General features: G+C 45.8%; 1 protein-coding gene across 18 annotated transcripts in view; it reads left to right on the forward strand.

The window, feature by feature from the left end:
- The window catches only part of LOC137431129 (SAFB-like transcription modulator), a 150176-nt gene that overhangs the window by 68948 nt on the left and 57579 nt on the right, over positions 1-23649 (forward strand). The window lies entirely within an intron of this gene.

Genomic DNA, 23649 nt, shown 5'->3' on the forward strand with positions numbered 1-23649 from the left:
CCACAGAGCTATAAAGGCCTCGGCACTATAAAGCAATTTGGGGGGGGGGGGGGGGGGGGGGCTTCCAGCTTTTTTTTTTTTTTTTTTTTTGGCCTGAACACTCCCTGGTACTCACTAATGAATCGCTGAAAGTTTTATGAACATCTGTTCAGCCATCACTGAGAAAAATGGCGACACACACGGCTCTTATAGTATAAAGTATATATATATATAACAATGACAAAAAATATATATATATTTTTGTTACGTGCTCCTCCCCAAACCACGGTCACTGTGTACCTCCGAGCCCCGAGAGGAGTCACGGCAGAAAGATGTGTTATTCTGTATGTCTTAGATCAATGGTGAAACCACACCAATTGTTACCAACAAACAAGTATTGTATTAAGATCACACAAGAATAACAGTACAAAAAACAATAGTAATCAATTGTACAACCAATATATCCTTCCTATGATGGTACCATCAGTTCGTACAAGGTAACTCACTGTGCTCCAAGTGAGTGAAACAACAACATTCCCAATGTCTCTATCCCGGCATCAAGCCAAAGTCGATCCGCTCCAGTGATCGTCAGAACGATGTCTAATCGAGACCAGAATCCCGTTCGGTTGAGTGACAGTCACGCTGCCAAAGATGTGTAAAGGTGCCCTCCAGGCGACTGGGAAATCACACCTTCGGGTATGGACGTTCCATGGCTCCCAATCGGCGAACCGCAGATTTCCCACTCAAAAGCCACGTAACACACACACCAGGTTAACGTCCAGATGTGGTGAAAATGGTTGAAGCGAGGTGAAAAACCTGGAGCGAAGCGAAAATCGGGCGTGAGTCAAAATGGCCAACGGCCCGTTCTCGAGACGTAATGGCACTCCAACGATTCGGAATCGACCGCAAAACCTGTCACGCAGGTTTATCTGTCAGCGATGACAACTGTCGCAGGAATTCTTTTCCCGGGAAACCCAAAGTTCACTCGTGACCCTCGTTCGCCAACGTTTGCTCCAGACCTCGAAGCAGCGAGGCTTCTTTTCCGACTCACTCACTCCGCCCTCTTTTTTCTCTTCTTCCTCTTCGTCGTCGTCCGGTTCCGGTTTCATTTAAAACATTAACTTTTTTTACCTTTTGAAAATAGTAATCTCTATTTCACTTAAACGATAACAATAATAGTACATGGAACCAAAAATGTTTACAATGGATGAAAACCACAACAACGGAAGTGACAAATCCGTAACACTTCCCCCCCTCAAGAAAGAAAGTTTGAACATAGTGAAAAACTTTGTTTGCAAGCAAAAACTCTTTTAACAAACAAAAGTAAAACTCACTCCCGAAAGACCAATTCACGTGAACAACAATAATTAATATTCCCCAAAATAAAGCAACAAAACTTCCAAACAACCTGCAGGAATTTCCAAAGTTAGTTCACTCTGGATAAAGCATCAGCAACGACATTGTCCCTGCTCTTTACATGCTCAATTTCCAAGTTGAACTCCTGCAAAGCCAAACTCTATCATCACACAACAACAACAACAACATGCATTTTAAGGCCATTTTCCCTGCTAGAGCGGGGGTTAGCCTTGCGGTCCCCATGACAATCTTCTCCATCTTGCCCTTTTTTCTGCATCTCTCCTTGTTAACCCCCTTGCCCGCATTTCTTCTTCCACCATCTTTAGCCAAGTCTTTCTCGGTCTTCCCTGTCCTCTACTTCCTTCGACATTCATTTCCATCACTCTTCTCAACCAGTCACTTTCATCCTTCCTCAACACATGACCAAACCATCTCAACCTGTTCCTCTTCACAGCATCAATCACAGGCTCTATTCCCATCATTTTTCGCAATTCATCATTTGTCTTCCTCTCTCTCAACGATACTCCGCACATCCATCGAACCATTTGCATTTTCACCCTTTCCAACCTTCGTTGCTGCTCTATGTTCATTACCCATGTCTTGCTCCCATAAATCATAACACTTCTCACACATGCAGCACACACCTTTCCCTTCAGCTTCAACGACACTCCCCTCCTCATCAGTACACCACTCAGTTCCCGAAACTTCTTCCATGCACATCTCACTCGAGCAACCGTTGCCGAGTCTGATCCGCCTTCTCCATTCAGCATGTATCCGAGGTAGCAAAATGTTTTCACACCTTCCAGCTTCACGCCGTCTCCAAGATCCAACTCAACATTTCCTCCATCTGCAGCTCCCTCTGTGCACACCTTACATTTGAATGTAGCTGCCACACTGGTTAATGCCCCTCTCAGACCACTACATTTTTGATGAACCCACTCAGTGCACATTGTACATTGAATGGAGTTCACTCCGACACCCTTCCTGCACACAGCACAGGGCCACTTCCCAGTTATTTCCACCTCACCACATGCTTTACCACTTGCCATCACCTTCGTCTTTCCGATATTCACCTTCTGACCTTTTGTCTCCATACATTCCTTCCACTTGTTCATCTTTTCCTTCAGTCCATCCATACTTTCCGCAATCAACACCAGATCATCTACATACAACAACTCCCACGGAAAACCCTCCTTTACGTTCTGAGCCAGCACCTCCATCACAGCTACAAATAGTAGTGGACTTAGTACCGACCCCTGATGCACTCCCACCTTCACCTCAAACTCACCATTGGTCCCGTTGGCCATTTTGACTCGCGCCCGATTTTCGCTTCGCTCCAGGTTTTTCACCTCGCTTCAACCATTTTCACCACATCTCGACGTTAACCGGGTGTGTGTGTAACGTGGCTTTTGAGTGGGAAATCTGAGAGTTCCTTCGTCCTTACAGCTGTGCGTGCTCTTTTGTACATTGCCATCACTACTCTGATCAACCATTCCTCCACTCCTAACTTCCTCATTGCCCATGTCAATACTTTGCGTGGAGCCCCATCGAATGCTTTCTCCAGATCAACAAACCGAAGAAACTACTTCTTCCTCTTCTCCATGTACTTCTGCAACTGCCTCACAATAAAAAGCGCGTCTGTCGTTCCTCTTCCTGGCATAAATCCAAACTGCATTTCGTCGATCTTCACTTTCTTCCTTATCCTCCTCTCCAACACCCAACACCTTCATTCCATGCTCCAATAACTTTATCGCTCGGTACGAGCCACACTCTAGAGGGTCACCTTTCCCCTTGTATAGAGGGACGAGGGTACTCAGTTCCCAATCCACTGGAATGCGGCCTGCTTTCACCGCCAGATTACAGACCTCTGTCATTCTCTTCACACCCCAACTTCCTGCTGCCTTCAACATATCTCCCACAAATCCCGTCGGCCCTCCTGCTTTTCTTCTCTTCATTGCTTTTATCCCTTCCTCAACTTCCTTCTCAGTTATCTTCTCTGCCGGTCCTAAAACTGGGTTACTCTCTATGTTGCCATCCCATTCATTCTCTGCATTCAACAGCATTTCCATATATCTTTTCCATCTTATTTAATTCCATCTGGGTCCACAACGATTTGTCCCACTTCATCCTTCAAGCAACTCACCCCCATCACATCACACCTCTCTTTCGCTAGCTGCTTTGCAATCCTGAATACTGCTCTCTGACCCTCTTCCAAATCCAAGCGTTCTCCGAACATTTTCCTACATGCCTCCTGCGCCTTTGCTACCTCTTTCTTTGCAGCCTTCTTGGCTGCTTTATAACTTTCATGTTCTGCTGTTTCTGCTCCCGTACCCTTCGCCTTCTGCCACTCCTTGAACTTCTTCCTCTTCTCGTCAATCCTCTTTCCAACTTCATCATCCCACCACCATGTTTCCGAGTGCCTCGGTGGTCCTTTTGTCCATCCACATACCTCACCAACGGCTCGCAACAGACTATCTTTCATTGACATCCAACCACTTTCAAGCTCTACCATATCATCCTCTACCCTACTCAGCCTCTCTTTTAATGCCTCCCTTACTGTCACCTCCATCAACCTCCACACTTTCATTCTCGGTTGGTACTTCACCCGCCGAGCTCTCGCACCTTTCACCCTTATGTCGCAGACAACCAAGTGTTGCTGTGAAACAGCCTCCTCCCCCGGGATCACCTTTGTGTCCCGGAGGTGCCCCCTATCTCGCCTACGCACCATCAGGTAGTCGACTGTTGTCGTCGACCCACCTGACGTGTATGTAACAAGCTTATTATCCTCTTTCTGGAACTGAGTATTACAAATCAGCTCCATCAGCAAACTCCAAAATCCTTTCACCTTCTCCATTTCTCACACCATATCCGTAACCCCCATGAACTACCTCAAAACCATCCATACTCCTTCCCACATGTCCATTTAGGTCTCCTCCTACCACAACAACTTCCTCATCTTTCACGTTTTCCATCAGCTTCTCTATCGCACACCAGAACTTGTCCTTCTCTTCATCGCTCCGACCAACCTGCGGAGCATATCCCGAGATGACGTTCACCAAGAGCTTTCCAATCATCATTTTCACCATCATCGACCTATCACTCACTCTAGTCACACTCACCACACTGTCTACAAACTCCTCAGAAAACAGGACACCAACACCATTCATGCCCTCCAGGCACCCTTGCCACACAAACTTGTATTTCTGTCTCTGCCTACCCTTCACCATTCTCACACCACTTCCCTTCCATCTCGTCTCTCGCACACAACATATGTCCACTCTTCTTCTGACCAATACTTCCACCACTTCTCCTGATCTCCCTGTCATTGTCCCTACATTCCATGTCCCAAACCTCAGAAACCGATCTCCACTTCGGGCTATACCATGCCCATATGTAGTTGTAATTGTCATGGTTCTCTTTTTGAGGCAATGTTTTTATGGCCGGATGCCCTTCCTGACGCCGATCTCATCAACCTCTGATTTTTATTTTTCATTTTTTGAATGAAGGTTAAGGGGTTGTGATCAGTGAAGACTCTTATAGGAAAGGTAGTAATTCCTAGATACACCTCATAATGCTGAAACGCTAGCAGGAGAGCAAGGGTCTCTTTTTCCACAGTGGCATAATTTGCCTGATGTTTGTTAAACTTTTTGGCATAGTAGCACACCGGGTGACCCACTCCATCCTCATCTTCCTGTAATAGAACTGCCCCAGCCTCCACATCACTTGCATCAATGGCCAACTTGAAAGGTGCTTGAAAATCCGGGGCTGCTAGGACAGGAGAGCTCATTAATATTGCTTTGACGTGGGCAAAGGCAGCCTGACATTTGCCATCCCAAACAAACTTGGTCTCTTTCCTTAGCAAATTGTTAAAGGGGCGACCACATCAGAAAAATTCCTGCAGAACCGCCGGTACCAACCAGCCATACCCAAGAATCTCATAAGCTCCTTCTTCCCTTTTGGAACTTGGAAGTGATAAATCGCTTCTATCTTGGCTGTCACCGGTTGCACCTGACCCTGACCTACTACATGGCCTAGGAACACCACCTGTGCTTTTACAAACTCACTCTTAGATAAGTTGATGGTCAACCCTGCCTCGGTCAGTTTCTTGAAAAATGCATGGATTTTTTAATATGATCTTCCATGGTCATGGTGTGGATAATATCATCCAGATAAGCCTCCACCCCTTCAAGGTCTGCAATGAGCTTATTAATCAGCCATTGAAATGTAGCAGTCCCGTTTTTCAATCCAAAGGGAAGAACCTTGTACTGATACAACCCATTTGGTGTGACTAAAGCCTTGATTTCCTTGGCTCTATCAGTAAGAGGAATCTGCCAATACACTTTCAGCAAGTCAAATTTAGTTACAAATTTAGCTGGGCCGATTCTATCAATACAGTCATCAATCCTCGGGATGGGATATGAGTCGGTCTTGGTCACTGCATTAACCCGTTTTAAATCGGTACAACAGTGAAAACTGCCATCGGGTTTTGGAACCAACACACATGGTGAGCTCCATTCACTGCTGTTTGGTTCGATGATGTCATTCTCCAACATATACTGAACCTCCTTCCGAAGATACTCCATCTTCACAGGTTTCATCTGATAGGGGTGTTGTTCACAGGAGTGGCTTCCCCCACCTCAATATCATGATATACCAGGTCAGTATGACCAGGTACATCTGTGAACAAATGTGCAAATTCAAAAATTAGGCTGGATAGTTGTCCTTGTTGTTCCCTCGTCAAATGACCTAATTTCTCATCTAAATGACTCAACACTTCTGTGTTCGTCAATCTGGTGCAAGCCTGGTCATCAAAGTTATCAAACTTCACACCAGCCTCAACCTCTGGATTCTCTTGCACCCCGACTACAGGTGAGACAGGAACCATTTTCCCCACAGGCTTCCTCTCATAATATTTCTTCAGTCGGTTCACATGACACAGCTGCCGCTTTTTCCGTAGGTCAGGAGTTGTCACCACGTAATCTGTTTCATTAACCATCCTTTCGATTGCATAGGGACCAAAATATCTAGCCTGAAGTGGCTGACCTGGAACAGGAAGCAACACTAACACTCGGTCCTCAGGACTGAAATTTCTTATCTGAGATTTCTCGTCATGTCTCACTTTCATTTTATCCTGTGTCACTTTCAAGTTTCTTCTCGCAACTTCACAAGCCTTTGCCAATCTGTGCCTAACCGTTGACACATACTCTACCACTGTTGACTGTGACTCCTCCTGTAGCCACTGTTCTTTCACCAATTTCAATGGTCCTCGCACTGCGTGTCCAAACACAAGTTCAAAAGGACTGAACCCCAATGACTCCTTGGAACAGATTCCCTCGTAGCAAACAACAATAAGGGTATTCCTTCATCCCAATCCTTGTCACATTCAAAACAATACGTTCTGATCATATTCTTCAATGTCTCGGGAAACCTTTCGAAGGCCCCTTGGCTCTCGGGATGGTAAGTACTTGATCTTACTTGCTCCACTCCCAACAGGTGTACCACTTGCTGAAAAAGCGTTGACATGAAATTGGAACCCTGATCAGACTGGATGACCTTCGGTAGGCCAACCAAAGTGAAAAATTTAATCACGGCCTTCGCAATAACTGCCGCAGTAATTTTCCTAAGAGGCACTGCCTCTGGGAACCTTGTGGAAGCGCACATGATGGTCAGCAAATACTGATGTCCAGCCTTAGTTTTAGGTAAAGGGCCTACACAGTCAATAATGACACAGCTGAATGTCTCTTCAAAAGCTGGAATTGGTTTTAAAGGTGTGGATGGGATTTTCTGATTCGGTTTTCCCACCAGCCTGGCAAGCGTGGCAAGATTTACAGAACTCCGCCACATCACATCGCAATCCTGGCCATAAAAAATGTACCAATATTCTGTCACATGTCTTGGTCACTCCAAGGTGCCCGGCCAAAGGTGTCTCATGCGCCAAACTCAATATCTCCTTCCGGTACGGCGGTGGCACCACAATTTGGTAATGAACTTTCCACTCATCGTTTGCTGGCACCTCCGGTGGTCTCCATTTTCTCATTAGTATTTCCCCTTTCATGAAGTAACCAACAGGTATCTTCATAGCCACTTCCTCTAATGGCGTTATCAATCAAACTCCGGAGCTCCGAATCTCCGTGTTGTTCTTCAACAAGTCTCTTTCGGACCAGCACCGTTTGTTCAACCTCGTTCCCAGATGTCTCCGACGGACACTCCATTTCCTCTTTTGTTCCAGATGCCATCTTTTCTTTAAGTTCCTTGATGTCACTCTTTCCTATTACCTCTTTCAGAATTTTCCTCCAATACCTCAAAGGAACCCAAATCCACATCGCCTTCCTTCTCCTTCTCTTCAGAGCGCTTCCTACCCAAAGCACGAGTCACTGCACAAGATGGAAAGATACCCGAATCTCCTGCTGTGCGGTGTTATTTTCCATACTGGGCTTTTCAACCAACATTGGGTTACCAGAAACTTGACCACCGGCCAAATCATTCCCGATAATAAAAGAGATTCCCTCTACAGGAAGAGTGGCTTGTAAACCTCAGGTGACCGGTCCCGACACCAAATCAGACTTTAAATGGATGACATGAAGTGGAGCTTTAACATAGCCACCAACCCCCTGTAAAAGAACACTAACACCAGTTGCCGTCTTCTCTGACAATGGCAAAATGCCCTCAAGCATCAAAGATTGATGTGCTACTGTGTCCCTCAATACCCTAACAGGTCTCTGGTTCGTTAAGTCTCCATCCAGTGACACAAACTCCTCTGAAATAAAAGGTTTGTAACCCTCTTGAACAAGGTCGTTCTGTGATGCCGTGACTTTGGCATGGGAACCTTCACAAGGCAGTGTCCTCCAAGGACGATTTCTCGCATTGGCCAATGCATTCGGAGTTGCACTAGTTTAACTTCGCTCCTGATTTTTCCTTTTCAGGGCGTAACATTGGGACATCAAATGTCCAGGTTTCTTGCAAAAAGCGCAAGTAGGCCCGGAGGAAAAACTCGTGGTCTGCCTCAGGCCCCCCGGAAGATAAGTCTGTCTTGGAACTGTAGTCTTCTGATCCCGAAAAGTCGCGGTATCAGATTTGTCCCCATAGTCATCTCTAGGCCGCCTCCATGAATATTTGTTCTCCGCACCTGATTTACCATAACTCCCCTGGCTTAACTCTAGGCGGGAAGTTAGGTTTGTGGAACCCCATCCTGTGTGTCAAGGCATAGTCATCTGCCACTGTTGCTGCCTCATACAACTCTGGTACTTTCTTTTCATCCAGATGTACTTTAATGTCCACGTGGACACACTTTTTGAATTCCTCCACCAAAATCAATTGTCGTAACAGGTTGAAGTCTTGCCCAATCTCCTTCGAGTCACACCATCTATCAAACATGGTTTCCTTCATTCTGGCAAGCTCCACATGGGTCTCACTCTCCCTCTTCCTGGCATTCCGGAATTTTTGCCGGGAAGCTTCAGGGACCAATTCATAGGCTTTGAGAATGGCTTTCTTCACTACCTCATAATCTGCACATTGGTCAATCGGTAAAGCCGAATAGATATCTTGAGCTTTACCCACCAGAACACTTTGCACTAACATTGTCCAGGACCCCACAGGCCATTTCAGCATTTGAGCCACTTTCTCAAAGTGTAAAAAAAAACTTGGCTACCTCCTTTTCATTGAAGGGTGGAACCAGCCTCACATGCCGACCAACATCCCAAGTGTTCTGACTAGTTGTCGAACTAGCCGGCATGGATACTACTTCTCTCCGTTCTCCCATTAATTCCATCTCCTTGAGTTTAAGTTCCTTCTGATACTCCATGTCATGTTCCTTGAACTCCCTATCGGTTCTCCTTTCCTCTGCTCTTCTTTCTTCTTCAGCTCTCCTTTCCTCTGCTCTTCTCTCCTCGAGTTCTCGTTCCTGTTCTGCTCTTCTTTCCTCAAATTCTCGTTCCTGTTCTGCTCTTTCCTTTTCTGCTTTCCTTTCCTCTGCTTTTAACCTTTCCTGGCTCTGCAGTTGCATCTCCATTTTCCGGAGCTCCGCATTTTCTTTTTCCTCGGGTAACCAATCCAAGGCTACCTCTTTCCATGTTCCTTGTCCCACCAGAGATTCTACCACCAATGTCTGCATCTCTGCTTTCTTCATATTAACTCGGACCTCCAAGTTAAAATATTTGGCCAATATCATGAGTTCCGATCTTTTTAACGCCTGGAACTGTGCCTCATTAGGGGACGCCGCAAACTTCTCTGCGTCAAACACCATGGTGACTATTAGTTAACACCTGTTAACCTTCACACAATTTTTTTTAAATTTTTAGAAAAAATTTGGGAATGCTGGGAAATTCAAAATTTGGGAATTTTGGGAATGTTAGGGAATTCTATCCCGGACGAGGATCTTAGGGAATTCTATCCCGGACGAATGTTAGGACGAGCCCCCAATTTCTGTTACGTGCTCCTCCCCAAACCCCAGTCACGGTGTACCTCCGAGCCCCGAGAGGAGTCGCAGCAGAAAGATGTGTATTTCTGTATGTCTTAGATCAATGGTGAAACCACACCAATTGTTACCAACAAACAAGTATTGTATTAAGATCACACAAGAATAACAGTACAAAAAACAATAGTAATCAGTCCGTACAACCAATATATCCTTCCTATGATGTCACCATCAGTTCGTACAAGGTAACTCGCTGTGCTCCAAGTGAGTGAAACAAGAACATTCCCAATGTCTCTATCCCGACATCAAGCCAAAGTCGATCCGCTCCAGTGATCGTCAGAACGATGTCTAATCGAGACCAGAATCCCGTTCGGTTGAGTGACAGTCACGCTGCCAAATATGCGAAAAGGTGGTCTCCAGGCGACTGGGAAATCACACCTTCGGGTATGGACGTTCCACGGCTCCCAATCGCTGAACCGCAGATTTCCCACAAAAGCCACGTTACACACACAACAGGTTAACGTCTAGATGTGGTGAAAATGGTTGAAACGAGGTGAAAAACCTGGAGCGATGCGAAGATCAGGCGTGAGTCAAAATGGCCAACGGCCCGTCACGAGCCGTCATGGCACTCCAACGATTCTCTCCGGAATCAACCGCAAAACCTGTCATGCAGGTTTATCTGTCACAGCGATGACAACTCTGTCGCAGGAATCCCTTTCCCGGGAAACCCAAAGTTCACACGTGACCCTCGTTCGCCAACATTTGCTCCAGACCTCGAAGCAGCTAGGCTTCTTGTCCAACTCGCTCGCTCCGCCCTCTTTTTTCTCTCTTCTTCTTCCTCTTCGTCGTCGTCCGGTTCCGGTTTCATTTAAAACATTAAATTTTTTTACCTTTTGAAAATAGTAATCTATTTCACTTAAACGATAACAATAATAGTACATGGAACCAAAAATGTTTACAGTGGAAGTGTTTACAGTGTTTACACCACAACAACGGAAGTGAAGAATCCGTAACAATATATATATATATATATATATATATATATATATATATATATATATATATATATATATATATATATTGTTGCGGATTCGGGGGTCGGCTCTCCCCTTATCAAGGGGGGGGGGGGGGGTTAATCCCCTTGTCCTTTTAAGCTGGCCGTCCCGAGTCCTGGAAGCTACAACGCTCCTCCCGGTCGGTCTTGGGTCGGGTGATTGGTCAATTTGGGTCCCAAATACCTAATTACCAACACTGACCGCGAGCAGGGAAATAACTCCCGCTCGAACCACGGACGTGATGGTAAATGCCGAACGGTTAGCAGTCCGCGATCCGAGCCGTTAACAAATACTAAACCCGATTCTAGCGGTTCCGAGATCGTGCCACAGGTACTCAATGGAAAGAAAGGACGGAGGCGATCGGATTAGGGAAAAACCCAGAAATAACAAGGTGATTTATTTACACCCAAAAAGAAGAGGGAAGGAAAGAATATACAAGAAGAAGAAGAAGAAGCAGTACACAGGGCAGTCTTAACAGCCTTGAATTATTACCCCAGGACAAACATACACACTCACACGGGATTGTAGTGGGTAGGGTAGAAGGTCCAGGCAGATGTCCAGGCTCCTCGTCCGGTCCCGACTCGTGCCGTGGTGGTGATGGAAAAAGGCAGCAGGCCGGCAGCGCGCCGCGTGTCGTTGACCGCGAGCGGACCTTACATATATCGGGGGGACTGGGAGGCTGCGTACGTAATAAACGTATATCGTGCCAAACGCTCTCTCTCGCTCAATGTTCGTATCAAAAGGCAGTTTGTGGCGCAGTCCGTATCAAAAGGCTCGTTGCGGCGCAGTCCGTATCAAAGGCTTTGCCACGATCAGACGTTTCCGCGCAGTCCGTTCAAAAAGGAGTCCCCCAGTGCAGTTCGCAAAAGGGCTTGGCGCTCGCGCTTATATAACGCGCTTTCAGATCAATCCGCGCGCTTTGAAACCACGCCCGCCAGCGAGCTCACCTCAGCCCTGGTTGGCTGGTATGGGCTTACCGGCTCCGCCTTTGACGGCGAGTTGACGTGGCCACACCTTGTCCTTGGCGCTCCGCCCCCTTCTTCCTCGAGGCGACCGTGTGGTTAATGTCGGCGCCTGAGCGAACGCTAACCAAGGCGCGTAACACAATTGGGTGAGAGAGGTTGGCAAAATGGCCGGAATGGATTGGGACCTATTCTTATTTAATTGATGCCACGTAGATTCAACTATTGGGAACACGGCCTAAACTAGACACATAATAAGGAAATAACTGAAATTCCTATGGTGACCTACGTGTTGCTGTGGCCTATCTATGGGTGCTACCTTTGACCTTTTAATGATGAGAATTATTTTCAAGTATTTACACAAGTGAGGGTTCTAAAACCGCAAATATATATATATATATACATATATATATATATATACACACTCAACCCTCGGCTATCGCGCCTCTAATTGGTGCCGCTATCGGTGCGCGTTAGCCGAACTGAAGAACGTATGGTAATAATTCTAATTGGTCCAGGACCCCCAAGTTGACCACATATTTAACCTATTTTTGCCACTTTTTTACCAAGTGTTTCTACCATATAAAGAAACATTAACATATAAAGAAACATTAAAACAAGAATCACAATATGTAAATAAAAATAAAATGGTTTTAAAAAGTACTTTTTTACCATTTTATTTACCTTTTTGGGAACGATGAGGGGCTTAGGTGGTTGGGTAGGTTCCGAGGCTTGGGTGGAGTCTTATTGACCACACCTACGTGCCTCTAACTCGTCCAGCATTGCGTCAGCTGAAGCACCAGAGAAGTGCTCAACGTCAGAGGGCTCGTCAAAGACGGAGGGCTGTGCCTCGTTGCGACGCCGTAAGCAGGGTCGGTGTCATGGGGGGGGGGGGGGGGGGGCATTCGCGGGCCATGCCCACCCAAATGAGTTATTGTGCCCTCAGGCCAAGCCTTTGGCGCCAAACTTGCACGTCGTGCGCGCGCGTGCGTGTGTGTGTGTGAGAGAGAGAGAGAAAAAAAAAAAAGAGATACTTTGCAGCATGTTTTTAAATTGGAACTGGGTTGGTGTGTTGGTTGTTGCCGGCAAACTCTTATTATCAAGCATTTACATCAGATTGAGGTCTCGAACGGCAGTTTGTGCCCCCCCCCCCCCCCCCCCCCCCCCTGCGGTTACCCTAATGTCCCCCGATTAGACTTGTTCTGACGCTGAATCTGGTCGTAAGAATTCGTTGATCTGGCGTTGGCGGAGGGAGTTGACGTGGGCATGATACTGCTCCTCTTAACCTGCCAGTGCCGTATTAATAAAGGAGCACCTTGCTTCACTGTTGAATGTTAAATTTATCTACGTTTCTACGATAATCACGGTTTTGGTAAATACCTCGCACTGTTGACTCATTTATCCCAAATTTCTTTCCAACACTTCGCTTTGTTTCACCATTGTCTATCAACTGCACAATTTCGAATTTCTGAGCGTAAGTTAAGTTCTTCCTCTTCTTGATTGCCCTTGATTTCTCTTTCCCCACACTCAGTGATGACGTGGCACCCTTTCCACCATTTCTGGTGCGCGAAAGCGTGTATTTGGGGCGCGATAGTCGTGTTGTGCCGTTTTTTAGGTAGCCGCGATAGCAAAGAAACGCGATAGCCGAGGGTTGTGTGTATATATATATATAGTCTAAACTCAGTTACTATACTAAAAGTATATATATATATATATATATATATATATATATATATATATACATATACATATATATATATATATATACATACATATATACATATATACATATATATATATATATATAATATATATATATACTCGCAGCCCCAACAAGGGCGAAACCAGGTCGGTAACTGAGTTTTGCATGCACTTGTGACAATATCTGAATTTATAATCCATAATGACGCACTGCTAGATGGTTCCCCTGGAGCTTTGCAGGCAATGCGGACATGCATGGCGATGACGTCATGATGTTCGCTCATTAGGTTGGAGAACCAGATATCCTGATACCAAATATATATATATATAGATATATATATATATATATATATATATATATATATATATATATATATATATAGATATATATAGATATATATTGTTACGGATACGGGGGACGGCTCTCCCGTTAGCAAGGGGTGATTAGCCTCTTGTCCTGTTAAGCTGGCCGTCTCCCCGGTCCTGGTACTTGTAACGCTCTCCCGCGGGATTGAACGGATCAGGGTTATGGGTCCAGGGTTTATCCCGAATACCTTTATCCGTCCCTCTGCAGACCAGGGAGACGAGTACCGCTTGAACCCCGGTTTTAGATGGACTAGTTGCCGAGCGGTTTTAGCAACCCGAAGTTCGAGCCGTTAACAGTACTAAACCCGATTCCGAACATTGGCCAAATCGTGCCACAGGTATTCAATGAAGGAAATCACTAAAGCGACCGAATGTGAAGAAGAAGACGAAGGTAGGAAGAACAAATATAATTTATTACTACTATTTACACCATCAAAGAAACCAAGCAAGAAGGAAGGATAATAAAATAAAGACAGAAAGAATGGAAGGAGACACAGTGCAAGTATTAACTTATTCTAAACAGGCTTAACTTATACCCCAGGACAAGATACACAGAACAAACTCACGTACACAGAAGGATGGAATGGCAGGACTGAAGGACTGGAAGGAGAGAGGAAGGTTCAGCTGGGTCAGATGGTTCGGGCTTGATCCCGCACGGGACGCCGGGCTGGACCTCGACGGCCACCGATGCCACCGATCCTGGTTCCCGCGGGTAACGGGTCGAAGCTGCCTGGTGGAGCCAACGCTGCCTGGTGGAGCCAAAGCTGCCTGGTGGAGTCAAAGCTGCCTGGTGGAGTCAAAGCTGCCTGGTGGAGTCAAAGCTGCCTGGTGGAGTCAAAGCTGCCTGGTGGAGTCAAAGCTGCGTGGTACTGCTGCTGCCGCGTCTCTCTCTCTCCCTGTCTGAGCTAACGCCCAAAGACTTCCGCGCGCGCTTTTATTGCCCCTGGGGCGATCAAGCCGCCGGCCTCCAGGACACGCCCATCGGCGAGCTCGCCTCGGCCCTGATTGGCCGCGAGGGCCCACCGATCCTGCCCCCAGAGGAGGCGTTGGCAAGGCTACGCCTTGTTCCTGGGACTGGGCTGACTCCTCCCACCTTCCGCTCCGAGATGACCTCATGCTCAATGGAGTTTGTGGTGATTCGAGCGAGCCCCAGCCAAAGGGCAGCGAACGCTGCCGGCAATTGCGTTTTGGGGGCAATTGAAAGGGGATTCAACCTTATTTGAATTCTGTGCAATGCAGTGTTAACTAGTGGGAACAGAGCCTTAACCTACATAGAATAAGGAGATAACTGTATCGAAGGATATATGATTGGCTACGTGATTGTATATGGAATAACTACGGGAACGACTTTTGACCTTTATACACAACAAATGGAGGAAGGAGGGTGATATTTACAACAATTTCATTACACTTACAACGATAATAAAAACTACAACACCATTCTCAAATCACAACACTGCACCCCCCTCCTCTTAGGCACGTCCCGGGCCTATTACTTTTACTTTTAGTGTGGCACTTAGGTGTAGTTCCCTCTACATTTAACCTGACCCTGAGTGTGACAGTTTTAAAACACAAATAAATATGTCCCGCTGCTGCATTGCACCCTGCCTAACAGACTTACGCCCCCCTCCCCCTCCCATCCCTCCCCCAACCCCTCCCCATCCCCCCCTCTTCTCCCCTCTCCCCCTCCCCCTCCCCCTCTTCTCCCCTCTCCCCCTCCCCCTCTTCTCCCCTCTCCCCCTCCCCCTCTTCTCCCCTCTCCCCCTCCCCCTCCCCCTCTTCTCCCCTCCCCCCCTCTCCTCCCCCGCCCGGCAATGCTGGGTACTTCTGCTAGTATATATATATATGTGTATATATATGTATATATATATATATATATATGTATATATATATATATATATATATATATATATATATATATATATATATATATATATATATATATATATATATATATATATATATAGATATAGATATAGATTATATAGATATAGATATATATTATATAGATATAGATATATATTATATAGATATAGATATATATTATATAGATATAGATATATATTATATAGATAGATATATATTATATAGATATACAGTCATCCCTCGCTATATCACGGTTCACTTTTCGCGGCTTCGGTACATCGCGGGTTTTTCTCGCGAGTATATGTAAAATTATATCGCGGATTTTTCGCTATAACGCGGGATTTTTCGGTATAAATGTATTTTTATATACTATTATTTTAAATATTTTTGTGGTAAAATAAGCATTTTCTAGCCTAAAAAATTAAAAAACGTAAAAAAATAAGAAAAATACAGTATTTAAAACATATTACAAGAAATAAAATACTGTACATAGTGTACAGTAGAAGAGTAGACAAAGAGACAAAGAGTCGTGCGTATGGAAAACGCAGATGCGGCAGCTTCCACTTGCGCTAGTTACCCACGTAATGGGTAACTGTAATGCTCTTTCTGGCTGTGCAGTACATTCATCATCGTCATCACCTTCATCGTCATCAGTACTGCACAGCTAATTCATCATCATCTTCATCATCATCTTCATCACGCAAGTTGTAGTATTGAAGAGCCGGGGCTCTTGCTTGATACGGACGAAATGACGGGCAAGACACAAACTCGTCCGAGAAGATATTTATTCTCAAAACCAACTCGGGAACACTGAAAAGCCCGTTTATCGGGCTGAATTATAAAGCACAACCAGAAACCGAAACCGAAAGCCATGCCTCTCAAGCGTGGCGTGCTTGGTGGTCACGTGATCAACAGGTGTAGCTGATTATACCCGCACGCGCGGCACGCTTTGGCGGTCACGTGACCAGCCACTCTGGGGCCGGGGATCCCCGCCGGTGACGTCACCGGCTGGAGCAAGGAGATTCTAATGCTGGTCTTGCTTGGGGAACCCATGGGTCGCTACAGTATCTTCAATGGTGAGTACCCATTAGAATTTTATATGTTGTTAAAATTACGTATGTTTAAGAGTGTAAAAAGTGTTTAAAGAGTATAGGAAGTGTTTATAAGAGTATGGGAAAGGTTAATAAGAGTGTGGGGAGGGTCATAAAGCTTTAAAATATATATAAATAATAAAATAAAAATATGGTCGCTACTTCGCGGATTTTGAATGATTGATACATATATGTATCATATATGTATCATATATTGACATATATATATATATATATATATATATATATATATATATATATATATTGACAGCGATCAGCCCCCCCCGACCCCAAGAAGAACCCCTGGAGGCATTCCGAACTGTGGTACAAGAGGTTTATTATAGAAATTATTAATTAACGTGCACCGAAGATTTCCAGGTCCATGCGCCAAGCTGACGGCGCATGGCAGCACGACCCACATTAGCAAGAAGCAGGTCGCGATGCGTACAATGCACAACGAAGGCCACAGAGAGAACATAACATGGCTGGGCTGACAACATGGTTGGGAAGCAAGTAGTGGAAATGTCATTTATGGTCTTAGACTGCCCTCCAGAGGTTTGGGAGGGTATAGCGGGGCCAATACTCAGTATTCTAAGGGAGAAGGTGCGAGATATATGGATGCCCCCAATCATTGCCACCACACTCCTCCATCTGTCACTACAACATCTTAAAGATCGTTTTATTTATCACCCTGGATCCCCTTGGGGATACCATTGGAAGTACTTGGCATTTATCCCCAATTTACCTGGTTCACCATGGTGGTGCGTCGGAGCCTGCGGTGGCGTTTGCAGCTCAGCATTGGTAAGACAGTGTCAGCGGCATACCATCTTAACAACAGAGAAGCAAAAAGGGAACTGTGGACGTGTTCGTTGACAACAAACGCTTGGAGTTCCAGCAAGCCCCAAAGTACCTCGGTGTACGCCTAGATCGGATACTGTCCTTCAAGCATCACCTAGAAGAGGTTAAGGCCAAGGTGACATCAAGGGTCTCGCTTATCCGACGTCTCGCTGGTACGACCTGGGGAGCCTCCGCCAAGACCCTACGAATATCCACGTCAGCCCTGGTCTTCTCTGCAGCCGAATATTGCACCCCAGCCTGGAGCAGAAGCCCACACGTGAGAAAGGTTGATGTTGCCATTAACAACGCCCTCCGCATTGTAGCTGGTTGTTTGAAGCCAACCCCGGAATTCCACCTGCCAGTCCCAGCGGGAATCGCCCTGGCCGGCCTCCGACGGGAGGCTGCTACCCTCACCCTGGCAAGGAATGCCCAGAAACACGACTGGCTCATCCTGCACAACACCACAACGATAGTGGCGCCTCCAAGCAGACTTAAGTCCCGCCATCCCTACAACAAGGCGGCACAAGAGATGCTCAGTTCTATCCCTGAGAACCTGTCTAGAAGCGCATGGTTGGCGGCATCTTGGAAGCAGGTGTGGGAAACGGCTGGGCCCACCCGCATCCACCGCTACATCTGGGACGCAGGAGGTGGCGTCATAGGGGAAGACCTACCACGCCTGCAATGGACTTAGCTGAACCGTCTACGTACGGGGGTCGGCCGCTTCAAATCATCGCTGAAGATGTGGGGCCTGGCAGACAGCGCCACGTGCGAGTGCGGCGAGCCTGAGCACTGAGCAGACTGCCGAACACATAATTACCACCTGCCCCCTATACAGACCACTTTCAGAAGCCAGCCTCTTCGACGTAGGACCAGAGGCGAGGGCTGCACGACACTGAGCTGGCCATCTGATGATACACAAAAGAGAAGAGGGTCCTCCTATTTCTGTCAAGAGCACCTCGACACGTGCAATGGGCTGGGGCCACACCCTAACCTACCATGGAGTGGGGTCAGTAAAGTGGGGGCGAAGTCCAAGTCCCCCAATGGGCCCCCTCTCCCCTTAGGAGCTGGCTAGACCTAGAGAGGAAAAAGGAGAATTACCACATCGTTGTATTAGGGGGAAATTTTACCCAACGGAGCATGCATTGGATTATTATTGAGTCAGTGCCCTACCAGAAAATCAAAGGATTGATCAACATTACAGGATTCTATGCAAAATGAAATTACCGGGCTATAATGAAATCACAGGATTATATAACGGATGATAAAATCACCGGAAAATTAACAAAGGATTAGAAATAACAAAGAAAATCGCAGAACAAATAATAAAGGAAATCACATCACAGGATTAAATCGAAAGAACCTCACCGTCCCAGGATTATAAAACGGACGATCACATCAAAATAACACAGGAAATCACAGGATTAAATCGAAAGAACCTCACCGTCCCAGGATTATAAAACGGACGATCACATCAAAATAACAGGAAATCACAGGATTAAATCGAAAGAACCTCACCGTCCCAGGATTATAAAACGGACGATCACATCAAAATTACACAGGAAATCGCAGGATTAAATCCAGGCCCGCACCTCGCGGTTGGGTGGTGGGCCACTAACGTGCATGCACTGGAAACGTGTACTCTTCTTTCTTCCGGACCGCGCACCCTAACGGAACGCGCACTCTTCTTTCTTCCGGACCGCGCACCCTAACGGAACGCGCACTCTTCTTTCTTCCGGACCGCACACTCTTCTTTCTTCCGGACCGCACACCCTAACGGAACGCGTACTCTTCTTTCTTCCGGACCGCGTAATCTACAGCTCAACGCTTCGCAAACGCAGCCACTCACGCTGGCTGGAGTCGGAGTCCTCCGCTTGTTCTAGAGTGGCCCCCACTTCCCGCAGGACTTGCCCAGTCAACCCGTGGAGATATGCAATTGTGTCGGCCGGGCACGATCCTGCGGGCTTGGGGCCACCTGGTGCGCAGGAACAGGGGGTTGGCAAACCCGGACCTCTCTCTTTGCGGACGCATGAGGAGGATGGGGGCAGCAATTTGCACATGGGGACGTCTCGTTAATCTTCCTCCCGCTCTCGGCCCACCATGGTCTGTTCACCTGTACCTGTATTGCAAGTTTTACTGACGCACAGATCAAATTCCTAGCCCCCCCCCCCCCCCCACCACATGGCATTTATTTACCTCATCTCTCAGATGGTTGGCTATTTATAGACGCATTCCCTGCATCGTGTCTGGAAATTCAAATGCCATATTTACTTTCACCCATTTCCAAAAATACCTCCCTTTAATCATCTTCCCCGCATCTAATGATACATGATTTACCAACCATTATTTCCCCAACCATAATCGGCCAATGGAGAAACTCACCACCTTTCGCCATCTTGCTTTGTTGCCTTCCCGTATTGCAAGCATCATTTTTTTGAAAACACAAATATTTGTAAACATGATTCTGCATCGCTTCCATTCTAGAAGCGTCGCATTTTTGCAACTTAAATCCGGAATACAATCTCCCTATACATTTGCGTGCATCTAATATTATTCACTCATCTCACCAATCATCCTGTGTAAGAAAATTATTTACATTCTCATACCACAATTCACATCATTAGCAGCTGGTAGTTAAATATCAAAATAAATCAACTGGTATTCTCCCTTTGAAACCTCACTCTTATCCTATCAATACCTGGACATACTCATCCTTTTCCCTTTCCCTGGATAAGCAAATTTCACACCAGTATAAATCACTGGAAAATTATCTGAAAATTACGAAATCGTCTCCAAGTTCTCTACCTAATCTCTGTCCGCAATCACCAACTCTACCCTCCTTTTGCACTTTGCCCTAGGTTCTAGAACCTAGAGTCAACCATGCAAAGTAAAACATTTCTTTACACATGTTCCTTGGGGAATTGCCCTATCAACTCCCCTTATGAGCAATAATTTAATTGATGTGATGCCAAAGTACCTGGTGGAGTTCTGTTCACCTGGTCTATAGAGCTGTGATCCGATCTGCACCAGCACCCAACCACCTCTTCGATTGGGGTCAACCTGTGTGTAGCAATCTAGCGCAATTTTGTTAAACAAAATTCCCAACTTTACATTCATTGGTGCACTTTTAGTCAGGTTCACTATGTTTTTTCGTTCAAAATCATGGTAGATTAGCAAACCTATACATTTTTGGAAACGTTATTACATGGAAAATCAGAAAATCAATGTTTACATTTGCCAATTCTGACCAATTCGATTTGACCAATTCGACCAATCGACCAATTCCATTCGACCAATCGCTTCGATCGACCGATTTGATTCGATTCATAGAATTCGATTTATTCGACCAATTCGATTTGCCAATCAATTTGACCGACCTTTGCTTGTGTGGAACGGACTGTGAAAACGATGCGGACTATATTGTCGGATACGACACACAGGACAGTGATGACGAACTCTAAATGGCATATTCTGTAATCGTGTATGTTTGATGCCATTGACTGCCTGTGTATATTTTGTCATTGACTGCCTGTGTAGATGTGAAGTTATACTGACTGCATGTGTATAAATGATTTTGCTGACTGCCTGTGTATGTTTGGTGATATGAATTATTGTGACGCATTTTGATGTTATTAACTGCCTGTACAAAATGATAACATGTATTTGATTATGCAACTTATCGCGAATATAAAGACAGTATTTTGCAATTCAAAACCTTTGATTCGTGTCTTACCATTCCCATAGCACTAATTTGATACTTTCATTGGATTCCTTGTCCCTGAAAATATAGGTTTAGTATATTTAAAAAAGTTTTTAGGGTAATTAGAGGCAGAAATAGAACAAAATATGTATTTTACAGTGGCCATTTTGAAAATCCAAAATGGCCGCCATACAGGTCTCTCTCCAAATGTAAACATTGATTTTTAGTTTCCTTATGCTATAACCTTTCCAAAAATGTATAGGTTTGCTAATCTACCATGATTTTGAACGAAATAAAATTTATTGACATAGTGAACCTGACTATTTCCCCCAGTGCAAGCTAACCACTTTTATCACTTTCTTATCACAAAAACAACAGTCCATAACCACTTTCCTTTATTTCCTGCCTTTACTATCAACTTTTTACAACCTTTTCCCCTACTGCCTCAGCAAATCTGGCAAAGTCACTTGTCATTGACAAATAATCCATCTGATTCGACTTTCCTTTGTCATCTCTGTAGCCACTCAACGCTGTAGCCACTGTAGCAAGGCGCTGTAGCCACTCAACTCAAACATCACCTCTCTGCCAATAACCTGTATGAAACATTCCAATCCGGATTCCGCTCCAACCACAGTACTGAAACTGCTCTCCTCAAAATCACCAACGACCTTCTCCTCTCCTCTGACGCTGGCAACCTCAACATTCTCATCCTCCTCGACCTCAGCGCCGCCTTTGACACCATCGATCACACCATCCTCCTCACCCGACTTGAAACCACCTTTAACATTACCGGCACTGCCCTCTCTTGGATTAAATCATACCTCTCTGACAGACGTCAGTTCATCTCCATCAATAACTGCAAATCCCCCACTGCTCCCCTCCCCCAAGGTGTCCCCCAAGGTTCAGTTCTTGGCCCCCTCCTCTTCATCCTTTACCTGTCCCCCCTCGGTCACTTAATCCGCCGTCATGGTCTCCAATTCCACTGCTTCGCCGATGACATCCAGCTTTTCATCTCCACCAAGTCCATCTCCACCGCCACCCACTCTATCCTGACAAACTGCATCACTGAAATAAAATCCTGACTTCAAATCAACTTCCTCAAACTTAACTGTGATAAATCTGAAATAATCATCATTGGCCCAAAAACGCTCACCAAGTCCACCCATAACTTTGCCCTCAACATCGACGGTTTCCCAGTATCCACCTCCCCTCACATCCGGAATCTTGGCATCATCTTTGACCAAACCCTCTCCTTCGACAAATACACTAAACAGATCACAAAGACAGCCTTCTTTCACCTGAAAAACATCGCCCGTCTCCGTCCATCCCTCTCCTCCGTGGCTGCAGAAACCCTCATCCACGCCTTCATCACTTCCCGTCTGGACTACTGCAATAGCCTCCTTTATGGTTCACCCTCAACAATCACCAATAAACTCCAATACATTCAGAACTCCGCTGCCCGTCTACTCACCCATTCCCGGACCCGTGACCACATCACCCCCGTCCTTTACGAGCTTCACTGGCTCCCCATCTCCCAGAGAATCCAGTACAAAATCCTCCTCTTGACCTACAAAGCCCTCCATAACCTGGCCCCATCCTACCTGGCTGACCTCCTCTCCAGACACACTCCCACCCGCAACCTCCGCTCTGCTGGTACCAACCTCCTGACCCCCCCCATCCGGACCAAATTTAGATCCTGGGGGGACAGGGCCTTCTCCATCGCTGCTCCCACCCTCTGGAACTCGCTACCTCACACCATCAGAGACTCCTCCTCACTCACCACATTCAAAACATCACTCAAGACCCACCTGTTCAACACTGCATTCAACATTTAACCCACAGCATCTAACCCCTGACTATCTCCTCTCCTTCTCCCTCCTTTGAGCTTTGAATATTTCCCTATTGATTTTTCTTTTTTTTGCAATTGTCTTTATGTTTTGCTATGCATTATGTTTTGCACTCTGTCAAAGCAAAGCGTCTTTGGGCTTCCTGAAAAGCGCTATATAAAATAAATGCATTATTATTATTATTATTATTATCTCCGCACTTTCCCAAAACATTATTCACACTTACTCCAAAACCATGTCTTCAAACACAACCCACACGAGTTGTAAATACCATTTCCCGTTACAGGCGCATCTGTCTAGCCATTCACGGATTGTCCACACGACAACGTCATCATATTTCACACCTCAGCTCTAGAGACTACCCAGGGGTCCCTCGAGAGATGCATCCTAATGTTAAAACCACCTCAGCTCTCGAGAGCTCAATTTTGGCCCATGAGCTCGCCCCATGGACTTCATGAACACACATCGGACAGGCATAC

The sequence above is a fragment of the Myxine glutinosa genome, chromosome 7, assembly GCF_964187855.1.
Source record: "Myxine glutinosa chromosome 7, kmMyxGlut1.1, whole genome shotgun sequence".
Lineage (NCBI taxonomy): Eukaryota > Metazoa > Chordata > Myxini > Myxiniformes > Myxinidae > Myxine > Myxine glutinosa.